Genomic DNA, 22235 nt, shown 5'->3' with positions numbered 1-22235 from the left:
AGCAACTTTCCTACCCTTTCTCTCATATACACTCAGGGTTTCCGGGTCAAACTGAGAGGGCCGCTGGTTCGGTGTGAGGGGGCCTCTAACTCATACCTTACCTTAGTGTGCTCCTAACAGTTCTATCCCGGGGTTCATTTTATGTAGACTCTTCCTATGTTCATTGGGTTCATTGGTTTAGGCCTGAGGATCGTTCGCTCTGATACCACTTTGTAACACCCCGGTTTATAAAAGAAGCCATCATCAAGACATTCCCTAATAAACCGGACTGTTACCATCTCGGTTTCCCGAGGTAGTGAATAACAAATTAAACTCCAAGGCAATTTATATAATTATTTTTAACTTAATTATTACAAAACCTCTTTACGTCGAATTACAAGAACTAACATAAATAAAAGTGAAAGTCTTCTAGATGATGATCTAGCTACTAAGTCGTCTGATCCAGTGTCTCACGCCCATCCAGCTCCCGTTCTATCTCTTAACCTGTCAAGTCTGCTCGCCAATATTTGGGTCATCACAGGTGTTCACGAATACACAGGGTCAACCACGAGGTTGAGTAGGGAAAAAAATAAAACAACAAAATATGATATGCATGCTCCTCCGTCACCTTCATCTCCATCTCAACTCATATCTCATATCTCATACCCCGGACAACCCAGCCATACCGATCCCCGGTAGACTATATATATCGACCGTAGCCGATCCGCCACTCAGCTGAGGACACCAGGGCAAGTCTTGCGAACCCGCCCGGGCCTTATCACAACTCACATCGTATCTCAACATCGTCACTCCTACACCATCCTCCAACTCCAATGCATATGAAATGCTCAACAGAAATTAATGCAACACAATATATATATATATATAAATTACTGAACTGATAAATCATAAAATCATGCCGGTTACTTGATGTTGTGATATCATATTCAATACGATCAATTCAGTCAATCACCTTCCCATATATGAATCATAACGTAAATCAACAACCACGAATCAAGTCAACACAATTAAACAAGAACGATAATAAGTCAAGTGTCTTTCCCTACCTCAAAGTGCCAAAGAAATCCAATTAAGCGATTCAAGCGATCCGAGAAAATAAAGCAACGAATCTGATTATCGATCCTTCACGAATCCGTCACCTAAAACAATTATAATATTTATAATTACTAACTACGAAATCTAGGAATCTCCCAAAATAGAAGCTTTCCCGAAATACAATCCCGACACCAAAATTATGCCCAACTGATAACTAAAATAACCCGATTAGTATTTGACCCAACTTCCCAAAATAGAAAGTTATTAAAGTAGAATTTCTTAAAATGGAAACTTTCCCGATATAGTAACTTTTCTCTTTTAACAAACCCGACTCGAAACCCGACTTGAACTATTTAACTGGTTCGGGAATTAAATCGAATAACCAATATGATAATTAAAAGATTAAACGAATTATACTATTAAGAAAACCCGAATCAAACATTTGAACAATTCAACAACCCGTCTTTAATTATTTTAATTAACTCGGGAATTAAATAAATTAATTAAGAATACGATAATTTAAATAATAACAAAACGAATCCAACCCGACTAAACACACGCGCCTTCACTCTTACCCCCACCCTTCACGCGCCACCTACACCACCACGATAACCACCGCACATGCTCCCCACTTCGCCCCCACCACCGACAACCACCACCAGCCTGGTCGACTGCCGCCGGCGAGTCGAACCAGGGGTGCCATTTAGCCTGGTTCAGCACCGTGCCTCACCAACCACCTCTCGTTCTCAACCCACAACGACCGCAACTATCACTTAACCCCTGCCAAACCACCACCGCCTTACTCGCCGTCAGCCCACGAACCCAGACACAGTGGCACCACCGTCTCGACCTCCCCCTAGTCCACGGTGGCGCCACCCCAAACCTAGCCATTCTAAACCCATCTGAAAACCCCTGCTTAAACCCCGTTGCTACCCCTGTCGCTGCCGCCTTTCACAGCCAATAACACCACCTAAAACCACCCCAAAAACCACCACGACACTCGTCTCACACCACACTACTCCTACACCCCGTCAACCACCACCTTAAACGTCTCTATCAGACACGCAACCACCACCAAAACTGATTGAAATTCGAAAACAGAGGAAGAGGAGTTGAACTCTTACCTTTCCTGCCGCCACAGCCGCCACCAGGGTTGCCCACGACCGTCGACAATAGCCCCTAGATCTTCCTTGCTGTGCCGTCAATCACCCACAGCCACTCTCTCTCTCTCTCTCTCTCTCTCTCTATGCGTGAAAGTTGATATGGAGGCTGATGAAAGAGGGAGGCGGGTTGAGGGAGGCGGGTTGAGGGATTAGGGTACTATTAGGTTTAGGGTTAGGGTTAGGGTTAGATAGGGTTAGTTGGGCTTAGGGTTAAATGGGCTGAACATGTTATTGGGCCAACTTAAATGGGTTAGCTCACAATTCGTATTTCTTATAAACCCGTCTCAATTAACTCACGATAGCTTAACGTAATTATCGACTAATAATTAACCCGACATAATTAGTAATATAAAATGTATAATAATTAATATATAATAATATCCGTTTAATTGATTATATAAAATACGGGGTATTACATGGTATGCAATGGAAATCGTTCGACGCTAAGTATCCCGAGTTCGGCAATGAACCTAGAAACTTACGTCTAGCGTTGTCCACTGATGGAATGAACCCACACGGAAACATGAGTAACCAACATAGTACTTGGCCAGTAGTGTTGGCTATTTATAACTTACCTTCATATGTGTGCATGAAAAGAAAGTATTTGATGTTGTCGTTGTTAATTTCCGGCCCTAAACAAACTAGAAATGGTATAGATGTCTATTTGGAACCTCTTCTAGATGATTTGCGAATGTTGTGGGATAGTGGGATAAAAGTATTTGATGCATATAAGAACGAAACTTTCAATTTAAGAGCGATGTTATTGTGTACAATATCTGACTATCCGGCTTATGGCGACCTTTCTGGGCACACAGTTCATGGGAAAGAGGCTTGTCCATTGTGTGGGGAGGATATCGAGTCTGAATACTTGAAGTCTTCTCGTAAGGATGTGTATATGGGAAATAGGAGGTTCTTGTATCATGACCATTGTTATCGCAAGATGCAGAAAGCATTCAATGGAAGACAAGAACATCGTCAACCTCCTAGAATTTTTAGTGGGCATGAAGTTTATCAGAAATTAAAGCATATGAAGATAGATTATGGGAAGAAGAGCGGCTCTAAATTGTCTACTCGTGGGTATAAGAAAAGATGCATATTTTTTGATAAACTTCCATATTGGCATGACCTAGAGGTCAGGCATTGCCTCGATTTCATGCGCATTGAGAAAAATGTCTTTGATAATATTATCAATACCCTTCTGAATGTTCCCGGTAAAACAAAGGATAACGCCGCAGCTAGGAAAGATATGAAAGTGATGGGTATTAGGCTAGAGTTGGCACCACAGAAGAGAGGTAATCGTACATTTTTACCGCCAGCAACTTATACCCTTTCACGGAATGAGATAAAAGAGTTATGTGCATGCTTGAATGGAATTAAAGTGCCACATGGTTATTCGTAGAACAACAAAAGCCTAGTGTCGATGCAAGACCTAAAACTCACCGGGTTAAAGTCACATGATTGTCAAACTTTGATGCAACAATTACTACCTGTGGCTATTCGTTCCATTTTACCTGAAAAGGTAAGATATGCTATAACTAGATTCTGTCTCTTCTTCCAGTCCATATGCGAGAAAGTCATTGATCCCGATGACGCGGATTCATTGCAGGACCTCGTTGTAACCTCTCTTTGTCAGTTGGAAATGTATTCCACCCTCTTTCTTCACTATCATGATTCATCTAACCATTCACTTGGCTAGGGAGATTTCGTACTTTGGGCCCATGTACTTGAGATACCAGTATCCTTTCGAAAGATTGATGAAAGTCTACAAGGACTATACATCTAATCGGTATCGTCCGGAAAGTTGTATTGCTGAATGCGCTATTTTAGACGAAGCTCTTTCATATTGTTATGCTCATCTCTCCCCAGAGGAGTTGATTGGCGTTCCTAAGAATCGTCATAGTGACTGGATGACCGGAAAAGGTATGAGGGTCGGGTTGAAAAAATTGTGACACGTGAAATGTTTCATTTAGCACATATGTATGTGCTAAACAACGAAGATGAGGTGCAACCTTATATTCAACAACACAAAGATGAGCTCAAATACGATCACCCAAACAAGACCGAGAAGTGGATTGCAAACGAGCATACGAGGACGTTTGCAGAGTGGTTTAGGAATATTGTCTTAGAGTGTACGAATCAAACTGGTGATGACATCTCTCCTAGGTTACTACGTCTTGGTTTAGGTCCAAATGCCAGGGTCACCTTTTACAGCAGTTTTGCCATTAATGGATATAGTTTTTACACCCGCGAGCAAGATGAGTTGAGCACAATGCAAAATAGTGGTGTGAGTTCTGAATTTGAGGCAATGCACTTTGCTACTTCAAAAGATAAAAAGCCTATTGGGGGAAAATGCCTTTATTATGGTGTTATTCAAGAAATATTGGTACTAGATTACATTGATTTCACAATGCCTTTGTTTCGATGTAACTGGGTTTATAACAACATCCATTGTGTCCGAAAGGATAAGATGGGATTTACGTTGGTCAATCTGGGTAAGGTTGGCAATAATAAGGATGATCCTTTCATAATGGCATCCCAAGCTAAACAAGTGTTCTATGTCACCGATCCTATGGATAAGAAGTGGCCTGTTGTACTGTCTATAAGGAGTAGAGGGAGTAGTCCATCCGATAATGGTGATGATGATCAGGATGTCGTTTTTTAGGGAATGGATCACTCTACCACTGTATCTTATTTTGACGATGTTGACACTGATCATGAGGACACTCAAAGCATCTATATGCGTGATGACCATGGTGAAGGTATTTGGGTTAACGAAGAAACTATGACATCCAAGAAACGTCCCCGACCCTGAGATGGTCCATAATGTAAGTTATTACTTCCTCCGTTGTCATATGATCTACCCAATGTATCTTATAATGAAATAGTAGCTTTTATTTTTACTTTTATTTTTTAAATATATATATATATATATATATATATATATATATATATATATATATATATATATATATATATTTTCCTTTTAGTTTTTAGTTTTTTTTTTTTAAATAACTATCTCCACTTAACAGATTAGTAGAAGGAACTGCATATTTAATACAAACGTACTTGAAATCTTACAAGACCACATGGTTACATATTATCTTTATTTAAGTTGCCTTTTCATACAGGCCCACGACACTGCTTATGATAAGCGGATACATACACACACAGTTTGACACTCAACAAATAACACACGACGTTGCTTGGAAGTTTCAGCCACAGACACGGACATATTTTATAGGGGTTTTAGGTGTACATTGCTTAGAAAACAGCCACAACCTGGTTGCAGACATCGACGCTTTCTGACCTGGCCGACTGCTGCCCATCAATGATGGTCGCATACGGCACTCGGACATAGTCCACGGTATTCTTCAGAAGCTCAGCATCCGAGTCTGTGGCTACCCAGAGGTATGGTTCGAGTGTTGACCTATTCGGAGCATTCCAGTCGTTCTTGCCATGGCCTCTGAGTTGAAACATCATGTCAAGCTTAAATACTGATTCTGCATATGCAGGTGATGTTTCAAACTGAATGAGTAGACTCCCTTTGAATCCACATGGCCCCCATTGTGGCTTCACTTTGCTGACCGAGTATCCCAGCTCAATAAGCTTATTCCTCAAAGGATTAAAGCTCTTGGCAGCAAATTTTCCATTGTCTATATCTATGTGGCCTGGGGCATTCATCAGGACACAGTGATATGGACGACCAATATTTTGAGTCATTTTCAGACCAGTAATTTTATGGTTTAATTTATTTGTGAGTTGTGGGGAGCTAATGGGATGCCTCTGTTCTGAATTTATAACAAGTTTGAGATGTGTTGTATGTCTTTAGCTTTTGGTAGCTTTAAAAAGCCAATAGAACCAGTGGTCATTGTTAAAGATTCCCAAATTTGCATGGCATGGTAAATCCTGTAGATATGCAGTATGCATGCATGCTGTTGTTGTCTTATTTTCTTGATCTTATTATTAGATGTGGATGCTGCTGTTGAAATTGCTGAATAATGTTGCAGTTGATAGTGCTTCATTGTTACATTACGATGTATTGTTACAGTTTCAATCGTAATGGAATTACAGTAATTTTTTTAAAAAAAGTGTTAAACAATAACAACGGTTATATTGAAATTACCCGTTGTTAATACTTTCAACAACGGTTATATTGAAATTACCCGTTGTTATTACTATCAACAACGGTTATAGTGACACTACCCGTTGTTATTATTTTCAACAACGGGTGTAGTACCTCTACCCGTTGTTAATGATTTTTTAGACATATTTCATTTTGGCGCAAATTTAGTGAAAATATATTACAACGGGTATATTTTAACCGTTGTAATAAAGTTATGACAACGGTTGACTTTTATTAACCCGTTGTTATTAACATATAACAACGGTATAGTTTTGAGGACCCGTTGTCAATAGTTTGTCTTAATAAAAAACTAATTGACAGACACATACAACATACCACACAAACACACACAACATCAGTTCAACCGTTGGTATCCTGAGTTTATTATTCTCTCTCCCCCGCTTTCTACATTCTCGTTGCCGGCCGTCGCCCAGTTTCCGACGCCCAGATTCCGTTGCCTTCCCTTATTATCCTGCTCGTTCTCTTTATCATCATCATCATCATCATCATCATCATCATCATCATCATCATCAGGTATGTTCACTTTAATTTTGTGTTTCGTCATTAGGCTTTTAAGACGATCATCTTCTTTGTTTTTTATGCATTTGTTTGTTTTTCATCTTCTTTGTTATCTTTATCATCCTGCATCATCTACTTCATTCTTCTTATTAGGGTTTAGGATTTTAGAAGCTCAAACTGTTGTTTTAAAATTTCATTCCTCTTTAGGGTTTTAGATAATACTCTGCATGACGTTGTTAAGTTGTTCATTTACTATTTCATTCATATTTGGGTTTTAGGATTATCATGGGTGAAAAACGGAAAAGAAGTCAAAAGAATAATAAGCGTGGGGATGATAATAAGCCTGGTAAGAGGGTGCTATGAAGTGCCCTTGCAGCTATAGCCGCTAAAGAGCCGCTTAAAATAACATGGAGCTCGAAGGGTTTCCCTACTGGTCCAAATGTGTGTTTTTTTATTCAGTTGGATTGGATGTTGCACAAGACAGTTTGTGCCTATCCATTTAGATGATGTTAGAAATTTGAATCCAAAAATGGCGGAGTTATACTGGGCTCGTATAAAAGAAGCCTTTGATATTGCCAATGAATGCCATGATAAGTATTTAATGCAGAAGGCAAGGGGTGTCCTAAGGCAGTGGAAGTGTGACGTTACTAGGGATTTGTTGTATGTGGACAAGGCAACGGGGGAGATGCGTAAGAGCCCACCGGCAAACAAGTGTCCCACCACCAGTCACGAACAATGGGATCTTTTCAAAGCGATGAGAACTAGTGAGAATTTTCAGGTTAAATATCCTTGCCTTTTAACGATTTACCTATCATTTTTTTAATTAATGAGTTCTTTATATAATCTTTTTATTATCTCATGTACTTGCGCTTTTATATAATTTGAAGGCCGTTTGCAGAATAAATCGTGCTAACATTTCATGCAAGAAGGGGAAATGGTATGGTTCTCGAGGCGGTTACAGATTGATATAAGACAACCTCGTAAGTAGCATGCATTCCCCTGTGAGATTTGATTTTTTTAATCACACTTGGACTTGATACACATTTACATGTATAACTGTTACCATGTTAATGTGTAGGTGGCAAAGGGAGTGACCGACTTGGATCGGCATGTAACTTATAAAGAAGGGCACACGCCTAAAGGATCCCGGTCGAGTGACAAATATGATGAGGAAGTGTTGGCCAACATAGTAAGCATTATTTTATTAATACGACTTCATTACTAACTTTATTATTTTAGTCACAAATATAATTTGAAGTTTATTTAATATATTACAGGATAAGGTATTGAAGGAGGTAGAAGAAGGGAAATTCACTCCCAATGGTCGTGATGACGTTCTTGCTAGAGCGATCGGCTGACCCGAACATCCACGTCGATTGAGGGGCGTCTCGTTATAGGTTGGAGTAACGAAATATTATGGGACAAATGCCCCGAAAAAGAAGAAAAGGAAGACTAAGGCTGAGAAGGCTGACACGGTACCATTTATTCTATTATTTTCATTTAAGTTCAATTCACATGTTATTGTTGGGATACAAATTGCTGAAACATTACATTCTTGGCACGCAGGTTCAGTTATTGACATCCGTACTACTAAAGATGAATGCTGGAGGCAAGCCTTCCGAAGAAGAATTAAAGATGATGAAGGATGTCATTAAAGGGGGTAAGGTACAACAGATTAGTCAAGAAGCCGAGAACACTACTACCTTGGCAATACATGAGAAGGAAGTATCGGTCAACGAGATACAGAAAGATCAGGTACCTAATGCTTCTAAAGTTGTAACAACTAAAGCCGATCAGGTACCTAATACTTCCTTATTTTTCTTTTCTTTTTTTTTGGGTAAGATCAGGGGGTGTTCCCCCCACTCTAATGCTATAACTTCTGACATCGTGCCATTGGTTAATTTTATTAGGTAAATAATGAGTCCGAAAAGGAGATGCAACTTGAGAAGACGGTGATGGAAAATAGCAAAGATACATCCCCTTCAAGTCGGTTCACTGTTTTGAAGGTATGCATGAAGTGTTTAATTAGTTAAATTTATATGAATTCTATTAAATTTTGGGATATAATAATGTATGTGTATTCTTCAGGCCGTAAACAGGAGGGTAGTTATTCTTGCTGACCCTAAATTCGAGAAACCAATTGTGCGTGTTGGCCGGGCTCTCGTAGAAGTGCCCACCAAATCAGCAGCGGAAGCTATAGTGGTTGTTCATGGCGAAAAACTTTTGCCGAATCATAGAAAAGTGGAGATAACTGAAATCTTTCCAGGCCATAAAAACTTTCAACTGCCTGTCCCAGTTCGTGACGACATTACCATTCTGGGAGATGCAATTTGAAGTTTCATCCAATGGTCTGAATCTCACATCTTCCTGGCTCGTTCGTCTCCGCCTCAGCCGAAAGCACTTGATGAGGTATTTAATTAACTTTTCCATTTTTTTAAAAACCTCCCTTTATTTATATTTTTTCTGTATTTCTAAAAAGCATGGAAATTTTTTGTAGGGAACAAAAAAGCCGGCTAAGGCGGATAAGCCTAAGTCCCTAGACATGCCAACTACCTCGTCGAGACAACAACTTGATGAGGTATTTAATTAACTTCTCCATTTTTTTAAAAACCTCCCTTTATTTATATTTTTCTGTATTTCTAAAATGCATGAAAATTTTTTGTAGGGAACAAAAAAGCCGGCTAAGGCGGATAAGCCTAAGTCCCCAGACATGCCAACTACCTCATCGAAACAACAACTTGATGAGGTATTTAATTAACTTCTCCATTTTTTTTAAAAACCTCCCTTTATTTATATTTTTTCTGTATTCCTAAAAAGCATGGAAATTTTGTGTAGGGGACAAAAAAGACGAATAAGCCTAAGTCCCCAGTCATACCTGCTACTACTGCCTCATCATTGAAAGAGCAGGTTGATGAGGTATTTAGTTAAGTACTCTTTTATTTTTATTACTCCAACTAGCTAGCTAAGATATGTTACCTTTGGATTTTTTATTATTTTAATTATCTACATGTGTAGGCTGGTGGTAGTAGCACAAAATCAGAGAAGCATTATTTCCCCAATCTGAAAGATGTTAGGAGTTTAAACTCCACAAAATATTCTGGGAAGGATTACATACAAAAAGTAAGAACGGTGACGATGAGGAAACTGCATTCGGAGGCTAGCAATCGCATAGCAAATGAGCAATTGATAATTATTCCGCTCGAGGAGCATATTGTAGGGGTTGAGCGTGAAGCAATTATGTCATAGGAGATGTTAGCCATTTGGGCTGGCCTAGACGAGATTGATGTCCAACACCTATTTGTTTGGATGAAGTAAGTTTGTTAATAATTCATTTCATATTCTAATAATCTGACTACTAGATAGTGTTTTAAATACCGGAATTAATACCGTAATAATGTAGGATATTGAAATTGAGAGTGATCCCCGAGAACAAGATTCCATGTGATCAATACGGATTCATGTGCCCCTATGTTTATCTATGGATATCACGATTTTTTCGTTAGAAGATCGGGTAGATTATATTGCTCAGCAATTGGCGACAACCAAGAAGCTGGTTTTGCCCCTTATAACAATTGTCTTTTCATAACTAATATATGTACTTGTTAATAATGATGATGTCTCCTGAGGTAGGACTCATTGGGCGCTAGCAGCCATCATGCCGACGAAGAAGAATGTTTTTTGGTTGGACTCTTTGCATGGACATCCAACCGAGACTTTTAAGGGCTTGATTATTAAGTAAGTTTATAATACTGATTTATTTATAATAACATTAAGTTTCAATTTTTATTTATAGCAAAAAGCTCATTTTTGCCCCAAAAATATGAGTTTCTGCCTCCTTTTTTTTTTAAAAAAAAAGGGCCTTTGAGAAGAAAAGAGCTAACGAGCAGGATCAACCCATGAAAGATTCTGATGATGGCCCTACTTTTATTACGATAACAGGAGTACGTGCTCAAATACAATACCTTAAGTGCAAAAATATGTGTTTAATACTAATACAATACCTAAAGTGCAAGATTCTGATGTGGGCCTTCTCTCGTCTCTTTGTTTTTATGTAATAATAGGTCCCTCGCCAGCCGGATAACATACAATGTGGATACTACGTTTGTCGGTTCATGTTGGAGATTATTATGCGAAGATATATCATTATTCCAGAAAAGGTTAGTAATTTAATAATGTGTTTATTACTTTTATTAAATTAGAGCTGATGTTGTCTTGCTTGCTGCTATACCATGATGTTGTTATGCTGAATGATGTATGTTGTTACAATAATGTCTTGTCTTTGTTTTTCTGGAGTATCTAATCAGCGCGCCACAAGAACTTCAGCAGTATAAATGGCAACATATAGACGTGGTAAGGGACATGTTGGGCAAATACGTCTTAGAACATAGCAATGCTGAAGGCTAAATGCATGATACTCAGAGCTTAGATCAGCTTAGTAAATTTTTTGTTGAAGTTAGGGAATGATCTTAGTTCATGTAAAGTTAACTCCTTGTAAGTATATATGATGCTGCTGTTGTGGTTGAATTGAATCTATTGAGTTCTGATGAACCCAGCTGTGATTGATGCTGGTGCTGATATATGGTGCTGCTGATATATGCAGGTTTTTGAATGGCATGAAACAAATTTAATTTAAAAAAAAAAAGGAGTTCGTAATAAAAACGGTTACTAAAACAAAAACCGTTGTAAATACCTTTCACAAATACCCGCGCATAATATTCGACAACAGGTTTTAAACGAAGAACCGTTGTTACTACCTCTTTCAACAACGGTTATTTAGCATATACCCGTTGTTAAAAGTCTTCACAATTTTGGTGGGAAAGATACAACAACGGTTATTTATATGATAACCGTTGTTATATTATTCCCACTAAATTTTTGAAACACTTCCCACAACGGCTTACTCGCAACAACAACGGCTTTTAACCGTGGTGAATACTTTCGACAACGGTTATAGTAAATAACCTAACCGTTGTAAATACCTTTTACAACGGCCGCTTTAACAACGTCTGCTTATTGGTTTTACAACGGTTTTTACCCGTTGTTATAGCCTGTATCTTTAGTAGTGGGAGTTATCTCAAATCGATTCTTTGAGTCACCAAAGGAATATACTCTCCTAACCCATCCACTTTAAGGTCCTAACAGCATAGCTTAGGCACACACCTGAACTACGAGCATGGTTTGATTTCACCTCTTCAGGTGGATACGTAGGCAGTCCTTTCTTACACAAGAAGGATACAACCACAACACCCAAATAAAGTTAACCAAACCTCAGAACTACGATCTGGTTTTATTTCACTTCACGTGAATCCGTAGGCAGTCCTCAAGGACACAACCATCAACCACCTCAATTATCAACTTTCAACCTCAATTATCAACCATCTTAATTATCAACTTTCAACCACCTCAATTATCAACCATTCTAATTTTCAAACTTCCAACCTCAGTTAACATCCCTTCCACAACCAACACCTCTATACTCGGGGCTTCTTATTATCGCCCAGTCTCTTTTTTACCAAATTCCAGAGTCATCTTCTCATCCTGGGGCCTTCTCTTTCGAGATGCCACCCTTCCTTTATTCCTCTCTTATTTAAGTCTAGCTAGTGCTCTGTCCGGACGATGGCAAGGTCTTAGATCGATTCTCCAAGTTATCGTGCCTCAAGAGGGACCTCTTTTACAACAAGCGACGTCAAAAGGTGTCTAAGTAGACAGTTGATCCACGGCTCATGCCTTTATATGTCCCCATCTTTCTTGCACTTCTTCTACCTTTGGAAATGATACGCATTATCACCCATACTTGGCTAGGGGTTGCGCATGCTTAAGCAATGTCTGTCAAATTCATCCCTGGGTCACGTCAAATCTAATTCAGTGTTGCGTCAGTCTATCATCTTGTATCCTAGTGAGTCGATGTCGTGTCAAGTCCTGTGACTAAAGCCCATTGAATATGCATAACGCATTACAAACAACAATTTTTCTTTGAGCAAGTTTTAAATAACTTTTATAAAGAAACAAATTTTGCAAAACCTATGTGTTTCCTTATGTTTATGTGCTAATTGCCTATTAGATTGCGTTCTTGTGTGGCTACTAACCATGCAGGTAAGTATCAGAAGCAGTGCTCGCTCCAACTGGGGGCTTCACTCAAGTATATATTCTTCCCCTGACGATCAAGATGTTCCTAATCATCAATATATTCCCCAGCAAGAGTTCGCTTGAGACCGACGCAAGTAGATTCCCCAGCAGTTTCTACCGACGTCCTACTATACTCAATATTATCATTTCCTTACGGAGTTCCGCAAAGGTGTCGTTCTCCAGAAGTTCCCAAACCAGAGCCTTCTTCCTTAGGTTCGTAAACCCAAGTTAGGATTCTTACCCCTAGATTCTTAGATCCCAAAATGGCTTCCTTTAGGTTCGTAAACCTGCAAGCTCTCATACCAAATATCCGTAGGTTCATAAACCCATAAATCCTTTTAAAGTTCTCATACCTTTTCCTTTTTTCCTTAGAAAGCTCATATCGCACGCGTTTAAAATAAGAATTAGTAACCCAGTAGTTCCTAAACTTAACCCTAGGATCCCCATTCCTCTTAGGTTCATAAGCCTTTAAGTTCCCACACCAGCCGTCCTTTTAGGTTCGTTCACCCAGGTTCACACGCCTAGCTCTTAGGTTCCCAAACTCCCTAGAGTTCATACACTTCTACCCTTAGGATCATAATCCTTTAGGATCACCTTTTTCTTAGAGTTCCTAAACCCAAACCTTGGTTACCCCTTATGTTGAACTTATATTTGGCCTCCTTCCCGTCGATGTTTTCCTTTAGGGCCCCACATCCTAGCGTAATCCTTACATATCCTTTAGGTCTTACCCTTAGCTCCTACGCAACATGCGAAAACGTCTCGAGAAAGAAGTCGCAGGTATGGTTTCTTCTTATGGCTGGCGAGCTTCCTTACGTAGTCAAATGGACTTTAAACGACCCTCCCCGATAGTCGACAGACTCTAAAATGTTCCCGACGATAAGTCCTTGGCTCAGACCCCTTGAGCCGCCTCGCATCGCCATAGTCTTCAAGTTGTAATCTTCGATTGACCTGAGGGCTATACTTTGACTTTTGCCTTGTCCAAGCCTTAGTCAAAGTGGGGGCTCTGTATATACCTCGTTTCTGCACCTCCCGCCAAACACCCAGTGATGATTGGGCCACATGCTTAGCATATGTCGCGATTTTATGACGTTTCGTAAATCGGTTAATAAAAGGTAACTCATACACTTCTGTCTACCTCATGGTTGTCATCTAGGTGTCATTACGGTCGTTTTGGCAGTAAATAGAGTACATTTGGAGTCCGGGTCAAAAACCGTCTTCATTTCCTAAAACCGTCAAATCCCGAGTCAAAAGCAATGTGTTTGTCTACCTAAGGTTAGGATGTCATAAATGTTGAGATTATATATCATTTTGAGTCCCATGTCACTTATTTGGGCTAAACTTAAAGTTTACATTACAAAATGTGCATTTCATTTAGTTAAAATGATAAACCGACCTTTGCCCATCTTACGAGGTGATAACGACATTTTTGGGTCAGGCCTATTTCACAGAATGTTGTAGATCTTTCTCTTAGCTTTCCAACGCCACCAAAATCACTATATTCTGAGTCTTGTAGAGAAAGTTATGCCTAAAATACGACAAGCTGTCAAATGCGTTTTCTACGCGCAGAAGGAACCTACCCGAGAAAGGACGCAGTAAGTGCCGCGCCTCTTCCAAGGAACGCAGCACCTGCTGCGGCTTTTCTCTGGGCTTTCTTTTTGTCCAAGTTTCAGTGTTTCAACTAAGTCGGTTGTTTCCGGATCTTTCTTTGCTATTTCTTTTCCTAAACCCTTATTCCGTGTTTAGTATAAATTGAGGCCTTTGCCTCACATATTTTTCACGCGATTGTCCGCCCTTCTCTTCTCCCTTTGCATTCCAAGACCGCGCTCTTTGCTTATTGACGTCTACGTGCTTGAACTTTCGACCACGTAAGCTCAGACCCTTCTGAGTACCAGTCTCGTTTGCATGACCGACCAATTTGACCAACTCCACTTCAATTAATTAATCAATTTGTTTTAAAATCCTTTTTCAAGGGTACTTTCATACTTGCATAGATCGAGTCGAGTTACCATTAAAAACCGATTTAGTTAAATCTTGCGACGCTAACATGTAAGTCTAAGGGTGTAAAATCCCAATTTTATTTAATGTATTTTATTTAGTGTATTTTATTTTATTATAATTAATTAGTGTACGAGTTTATGTAATAAGCATGCTTAAAACCGACTTCTAAAAACCCTTTTATTAAACCGTTTTTACGGATTAGCAGTAACCAGACGTCGAGAAGAAACGCAGCAACAGGTGCGCCTCTTCGAAGAGTCACAGCATCTGCAACGCCTCTTCCAGAGGCTGCCGCAGTTTCTGCTCTTCTTCTTCTTCCTCGGTTTTCTGTTGACTTCGTCTCTTTTATTTTACTTTCTTATTTTCTTCTCTTTTCTTTTTACATAATAATTTTTAATACGTTATTAATATTTATCACGTTTTATTTCCGACTTAGATCCCTTATGATCAATATTTGCGGGTTTTCGTCATTAAATCAAACCCGGATTTTAGAGACACGATTCGTTCGTATCAAGTTTCTGGAATTCGTCCTTTGTACATATTTTTACCGTTTTTCAATTTCTTTCAAATTCATTTTCGTCTTCATAATTAAACCTAATTCGTTTTAACTCGTTTTAATTCATCTTTAACCGTTTTAACCTGTTTTAATTCGTGTTCATCGCTTTTATGACATTCCATATGCATGTAATTAATTAAATCACTTCTACTCGAGTTCCAATATCAATAAACGGCCTTAAAATTACTAACGAACATTAACAACCCACGAGTATGACTTTCACAGTCTGAATCCAACTGGAGAACAGGCGCAGAAAGTGCTGCGCCAATTTCAGAGGACGCAGCAGATGCTGCGCATGTTCTGAGTTTGCTTCTGCCTCTGAACTCTTCTCGTCTTGACGTAGGGTTTCTAATTAGGATTCTAATCGACTATTATTCTTATTATTACCATATTGCGACATGTTTTCCATATAATTCATATTTTCCATATTTTCTATTTTATTTTTATTTCCTTATTTTTTAATTTCTTATTTTTAATTTCTTATTTTTCCAATTTTCTTATTTTTTCTAATTTCCTAATTCTTTTAATTTCCTTATATCTTCTATTTTCTTTTATCTCGTTATTCTTTTCTTTCCAAATCCTTTTTGAGCATGTCTATGACGTAAATCCAAATATCCATTGTAATTTATTTCTTATTATCTTGTATTATGATTTATTTGCTTGTTTTCACATGTAATTAATCTAAACCCTACTTCGACATTAATGAGTGCTAATTAATTGTTCACCGACTTAGTTTAATTCACATGCTAGGATTGAAACGTTGGATGTTGTATTGCATGCATATAATCGACAACATATCAAGTATGAATAACTTTCCTAATCATTAGTAGAGGTCGCTATCGAGGCGGGCGGGATTAGGTGTTCAGTAAAAGGACTTCCTAATACGTACCCTCACCCCTTACTCCAGATCTCTGTGAACCTCCGTGTTCATTGGCATCCACGAGAGTCATTCTAGACATAGAATGCTAAGGGTAACGAGTTCTTAGTGTTCATGTAATTACTTTGTGTCTTTGTAATACTCCGTATTTATGAGTATTTGGGTACTCTATCGAGTAGGCCTTACTCTGTCGAGTAAGGGTAAGTTGCGTTTTAGAAAAGTTTCTGACCTGTTGGGTACTCGATCGAGTAACTAGGATACTCGATCGAGTAAGGGGGTACTCGATCGAGTACCTTGTGTACTCGATCGAGTAGCCGGTTTACGGGGAGTTTTCCTCGGGTTTTGTTAATTATGCGATTAAGATATATAACCTTCGTCGTCACTATTCTAAACACTTTTGCAAAACCTAATTTACTGTTAAAGAGAGAAAGCAAGTACGTTCTTAATCCTAATCGCATCGTTAGCAAATCCCGGAGTTTGGAAGGTCAGTTCTCATCGTTGGTTATACCGTTGAGATCCTTGCGTCGAGGGTAAGATATTTGTACCCTTTTTGTTGTCTTTCCTTTGTTTTGGTTAAACCCTAATATAGGGATTTGGGGGTTTTTGAGTAGTATGTGATTTGGTAGCATTTGTATGTTGTATGATAGGAGGAGGTTTCGTAGAGGAAGCTTTTTGATACGGAGAGACCGTCTGATAGTGTGCTTTCCAGGTAGGATTTCCTACTCAGTATTAGTCCCATAATGGGATGATTGTTGATGTGATAAGATTGATTGTTTGATATAGTAATTGTATTGTGACGGCTGTGATTGTGATTGTGATTGTTGTCTATGGTTCTCGAGGCGTGTCCTCGGCTGAGTGAGGTCACATGCGGGAGTGGCTTCACGCCCTAGTTTCTCCTTCTCCCAGAAGGGATGTGCACATTAATGGACAGGGTTATCGCTCATTATGAGGAGCGAGGATTTGGTGGGTACGGCTGCGGTCCCCCACTTTGCGGTGGTCGGTCCAAAGGACGATCGGTGATTGAGATGATTGGAATTGGCGTGATCAGTGTGTGTGTGACTAAGTCATGTCTGTTTTATCTTATTGTTGATATATATTGAGTTGTGTGATTAGTACTGACCCCGGTTGTTGTTTTGTAAACCTGCGGTGATCCATTCGGGGATGGTGAGCAGATATTGAGCAGGTATGAGATGAGTACTGGGATAGCTGAAATTGCCACGATATGATGATAGAAGTCTTCCGCTGTAGCTTAGTAGTTTCTTTACATTTCGATTAGAACGATGAAATCAGTTTGAGATCATGTATTATACTTTTGGTTTTGGTTTCGAGATTGTAGCCTTTAACTAAGTATATCTATTTAAACGTTGTTTCTTTATTGTTTATTTGATTATCATTGCCTCGGGTAACCGAGATGGTAATACCTTCATACCTGAGTGGTCCTGGTAAGGCACTTGGAGTATGAGGGTGTTACAAATGGTATCAGAGCGACGATCCTGAGACCTGTGACCAATGAACCTAAAGAACATAGGGAATCAATTAAAATGAACCCGGGGTAAAAGTTGTAGGAGCTAATGCAAAGGCTTGGGAGACGTCCTAAAGTCGCGAACTTGCCCTACAATTTTGAACCGGTCACATGGGGGGTGTAAGTCAAGGTCGTATGTGTTGTTTGGTTAACTTGTGTGTGAACGTGATGAAGTGTGTGTAACTGTTGGAGAAGTAGAAAGCTGAGAATATGAAAGAAAGGTTGATGATATATGTAGACTTATTGTTGGAATGAAAACATGTTGGATGTTTACAATGTGGCGTTTAATAGCATGATATAATGATTTCGTGAATCGTATGAAAGGATGCGTAGCATTGGATGTTTAGTTATGTTATAACGTTGATTTTATAAAGTTTTAGCATGTTAGCATACGACATAGCATGCGGGTAGCGTTTCTGAGTTAGCATGACTCGATCGAGTGGGACTGACTCGATCGGGTGGGTTTTTGACGATTTTGAGTCCAGAATCGTGTTTTTGGGCACTCGATCGAGTACCTCGGGCACTCGATCGGCTACTCGGTCGAGTATGTTAGAGATCAGAAGGTCTGTTTGAGGTCTGATGTTGGGGCACTCGATCGAGTATGATGGGCACTCGATCGAGTAGCCTATTACTCGATCGAGTGTGTTGGGGAACTCGATCGAGTAGGGTCTGGGCAGCTTGTTTTCGTGTTTTGAGGTTTAGTGCGTATGTTTATATCCACCCCTTTTCTGATATAGTTTCAAGATGCCGCCCAAGAAGACTGCTTTGTATGCGAGAGCTGAGCTTATGAACATAGATGACATCGTTAAGACGTTGGAGCATCAAGATGCTCTCACTGAGGCTTTAAAGACGGTGGGGAAAGATAAGGATAAGGATAAGGAGAAAGAGGTTGATCACTCTAAAATCAGCCTCTATATAGCGAGGTTTAACCCGAAAGAGTACAAGGGGGTTGGGGAGCCGAACCTTCTTGATAGCTGGCTTAGAGAGATGGAGAACATATTAAATTTGGTTCACTGTCCTGATGAGATTAGAGTGGATCAAGCTGCGTTCTATCTGAGGGAGGTAGCTGGCAAGTGGTGGGATACAGTAAAAGTGAGTGCTAAGGAGATATATACAAACCAAGGTTTACCTGCTATACCTTGGGAGGAGTTTCGTAGGGCTGTGAGAAAGGAGTTCGTACCGGAACATGTGAGGAGTAAGTTGAGAGAAGAGTTTGACGAGTTTTAAGATGACCGCCGAGATGTCCGTGGCCGAGTACTACGAGACAGTTCAATGACAAGTCTAGGTATCTTTGAGGATATGGGTTTGAGTGAGGAGAATTTGGCGTTGAGGTTTGAGAGGGGGTTGACCCCTAAGATTATGGATAAGTTACCCGTGGGAGTCCTTACTGATGTTAAGAAAGCTTATGAGAGGGCTGAGAGAGCTGAGAGGTTGGTGGAGATGGCTCAGGAGAGGTCAGGTAGTGAGAAAAGGAAGTCTGAGAGCGAGGGTGGTGGCCAACCTAATCACAAGAAAGGCAACCACAATCAGTCTAAAGGGGTTTTCTTAAGGTCGGGTTCGATCTTTGGGGCTTCCTTTGGGCGTGGCCGTGGAAGTGTTAGTGGTAGTTGGGGAGTGACCTGCTATAGCTGTGGTGGTGTAGGCCACAAGAGACATGAGTGCACAAGTGCGCCGGGAACTTTCCGAGACTCTGCGCAGCTATGCAAGCAATAGACCGGGGGGACATGGCCAAACCGGGAAGTCGAGTTACCGTGGGAGGCAACCACAACGGCGGTAATTCTTATCAGAAACCACCAACGAACAACAACAACAATCAAGGGTCGGGTGCTAAGCCGACCACATCACCAAGATCTTGTCCGGGAGGTGGACGAGAAGACCGATGGAAAGTTATTCATGATGAAGAAGAAAGCGGCTGAGGAGGATGCTCACGTTATCACCGGTACTTTTCTTGTTAATGGTATTCATACCTTTGTTTTGTTTGATTCGGGGGCTTCTCAGTCGTTTGTATCTTCGAGTCATGTTAAACGGTTGGGTTTAAGGGTGTATGAGTCTGTCAGTGAGAAAGTTTTTATACCTTCGGGTGAGTCTGTATCTTGTGGGAGGTTATATAGGGATGTACCTATGATAGTTGGGCAACTTGATTTCCCTGTAGACTTGCTAGAGTTTCCTTTTGACGGTTTTGAGATGATAGTTGGGATGGATTGGCTGGGAAGTATAAAGCTAAGATAGACTGTCATCAAAAGAAAGTGTCGTTAAGAGGTCCTAAGGGCGTTAGTGTGTCTTATCGTGGGTTTCTAGTCAAACCCAAAGTTAAGTTGATTGCAGTTGTTACCTTGAAGTCATATCTGAGGAAGGGATGTCCTTTGATATTGTGCCATGTGAGAGATGACCGGATAGAGGGTCCGACAGTTGATCAGATACAAGTGGTGGGAGAGTTTGAGGATGTGTTTCCAGAGGAGATTCCGGGGTTGCCGCCGGGAAGAGAGATAGATTTCACAATAGAGTTGAAACCAGGGACGGGGCCAATCTCTAAGGCACCGTACCGTATGGGTCCTTAGGAGATGGAGGGGCTTAGAAAGCAGTTGGATGATCTGATAGAGAAGAGATACATTAGACCTAGTGTATCGCCGTGGGGAGCACCAGTTCTTTTTGTGACGAAGAAAGATGGGAGTCTGAGGTTGTGCATAGACTACAGAGAGCTGAACCGAGTGACGGTGAAGAACAAGTATCCTTTGCCAAGGATAGATGACCTGTTTGATCAGTTGAGTGGTGCATCAGTCTTTTCTAAGATTGATTTGAGGTCGGGGTACCATCAGGTGAAGATTAGAGAGGTGGACATACCAAAGACAGCTTTCACGTCGAGGTATGGTCATTATGAGTATGTGGTGATGCCGTTTGGGTTGTCTAATGCACCGGCAGTGTTTATGGATTTGATGAATAGGATCTTTAGACAGTTTTTGGATAAGTTTGTAGTGGTGTTTATCGATGATATCTTAGTCTACTCCAAGACTAAGGAGGAGCATGAGGAGCATCTGAGAATCGTGTTGCAAACTTTGAGGGAGCATGAGTTGTATGCTAAGCTATCCAAGTGTGAGTTCTGGTTAGAGAAAGTTGCTTTTCTGGGGCATGTGATCTTTAAAGATGGGGTAGCTGTGGATCCGGAAAAGATAGAAGCAGTGACAAAGTGGGAAGCACCAAAGAATGTTGCTGAGATCGGGAGTTTTCTGGTTTAGTGGGTACTACAGACGGTTCGTGAAAGATTTCTCCAAGATAGCTAGACCTATGACCGCGTTGATGAGGAAAGAGAACAGGTTTCGTTGGGATGAGAGTTGTGAGATGGCGTTCCAAACATTAAAGGAGCGTTTGACCACAACTCCTGTCTTAGCATTGCCTGAAGGGATAGAGAACTTTGAGGTTTATAGAGATGCCTCAAAGAATGGGTTGGGATGTGTGTTGATGCAGAATGGTAAAGTAATTGCCTATGCTTCTAGGCAATTGAAGCCTTATGAGGAGAACTACCCTACTCATGATCTGGAGTTGTGTGCGGTGGTGTTTGCCCTCAAGATTTGGAGACATTACCTTTATGGAGCAATCTTTAAGGTATTTTCTGATCACAAGAGTCTCAAGTACATTTTCACTCAAAAGGATTTGAACATGAGACAGAGGAGGTGGATGGAGCTGATTGGCGATTAGGACATGGAAATTATCTACCATGAAGGGAAGGCCAATGTAGTTGCTGATGCTTTGAGTAGGAAGAGTGTACATTCTCTGTGTACAGCTCTATCTTTGATGAGGCTGAGAGATGAGGTAGCGAGGTTTGGGATACATATGATGCAGAAAGGAGATGCCATGGGTGATATGACAGTGCAGCTTGAGTTTTATGATGACATTCGAGGTAAACAGGCGTTGGATCCTAAGATAGTGGAGTGGAGAGCTGGAGTGGAGAAAGGGACAGTGTCCCGATTTTCTATTCATACAGATGGTAGTTTGAGGTTTGATGGTAGGTGGTGTGTCCCTAATGATGAGGAGTTGAAAAAGACTATCATGACAGAGGCACATTGCACACCATATTCAGTTCATCCAGGTGGAGATAAGTTGTATAAGGATTTGAAGAAAACGTTTTGGTGGCCTGGGATGAAGAAAGAGACAGCTGAGTTTGTGTCCCGTTGTTTGACATGCCAAAGAGTTAAAGGGGAACAACGACGACCACAAGGTAAGATTCAGTCTTTAGAGGTACCTGAGTGGAAGTGGGAATCCATTTCCATGGATTTTATCGTGGGTTTGCCAAAGAGTCAACAAGGTAACAACATGATTTGGGT

Source organism: Silene latifolia, chromosome 11 (genome assembly GCF_048544455.1).
Source record: "Silene latifolia isolate original U9 population chromosome 11, ASM4854445v1, whole genome shotgun sequence".
NCBI lineage: Eukaryota > Viridiplantae > Streptophyta > Magnoliopsida > Caryophyllales > Caryophyllaceae > Silene > Silene latifolia.
Note: the sequence above shows the minus strand (reverse complement) of the source record.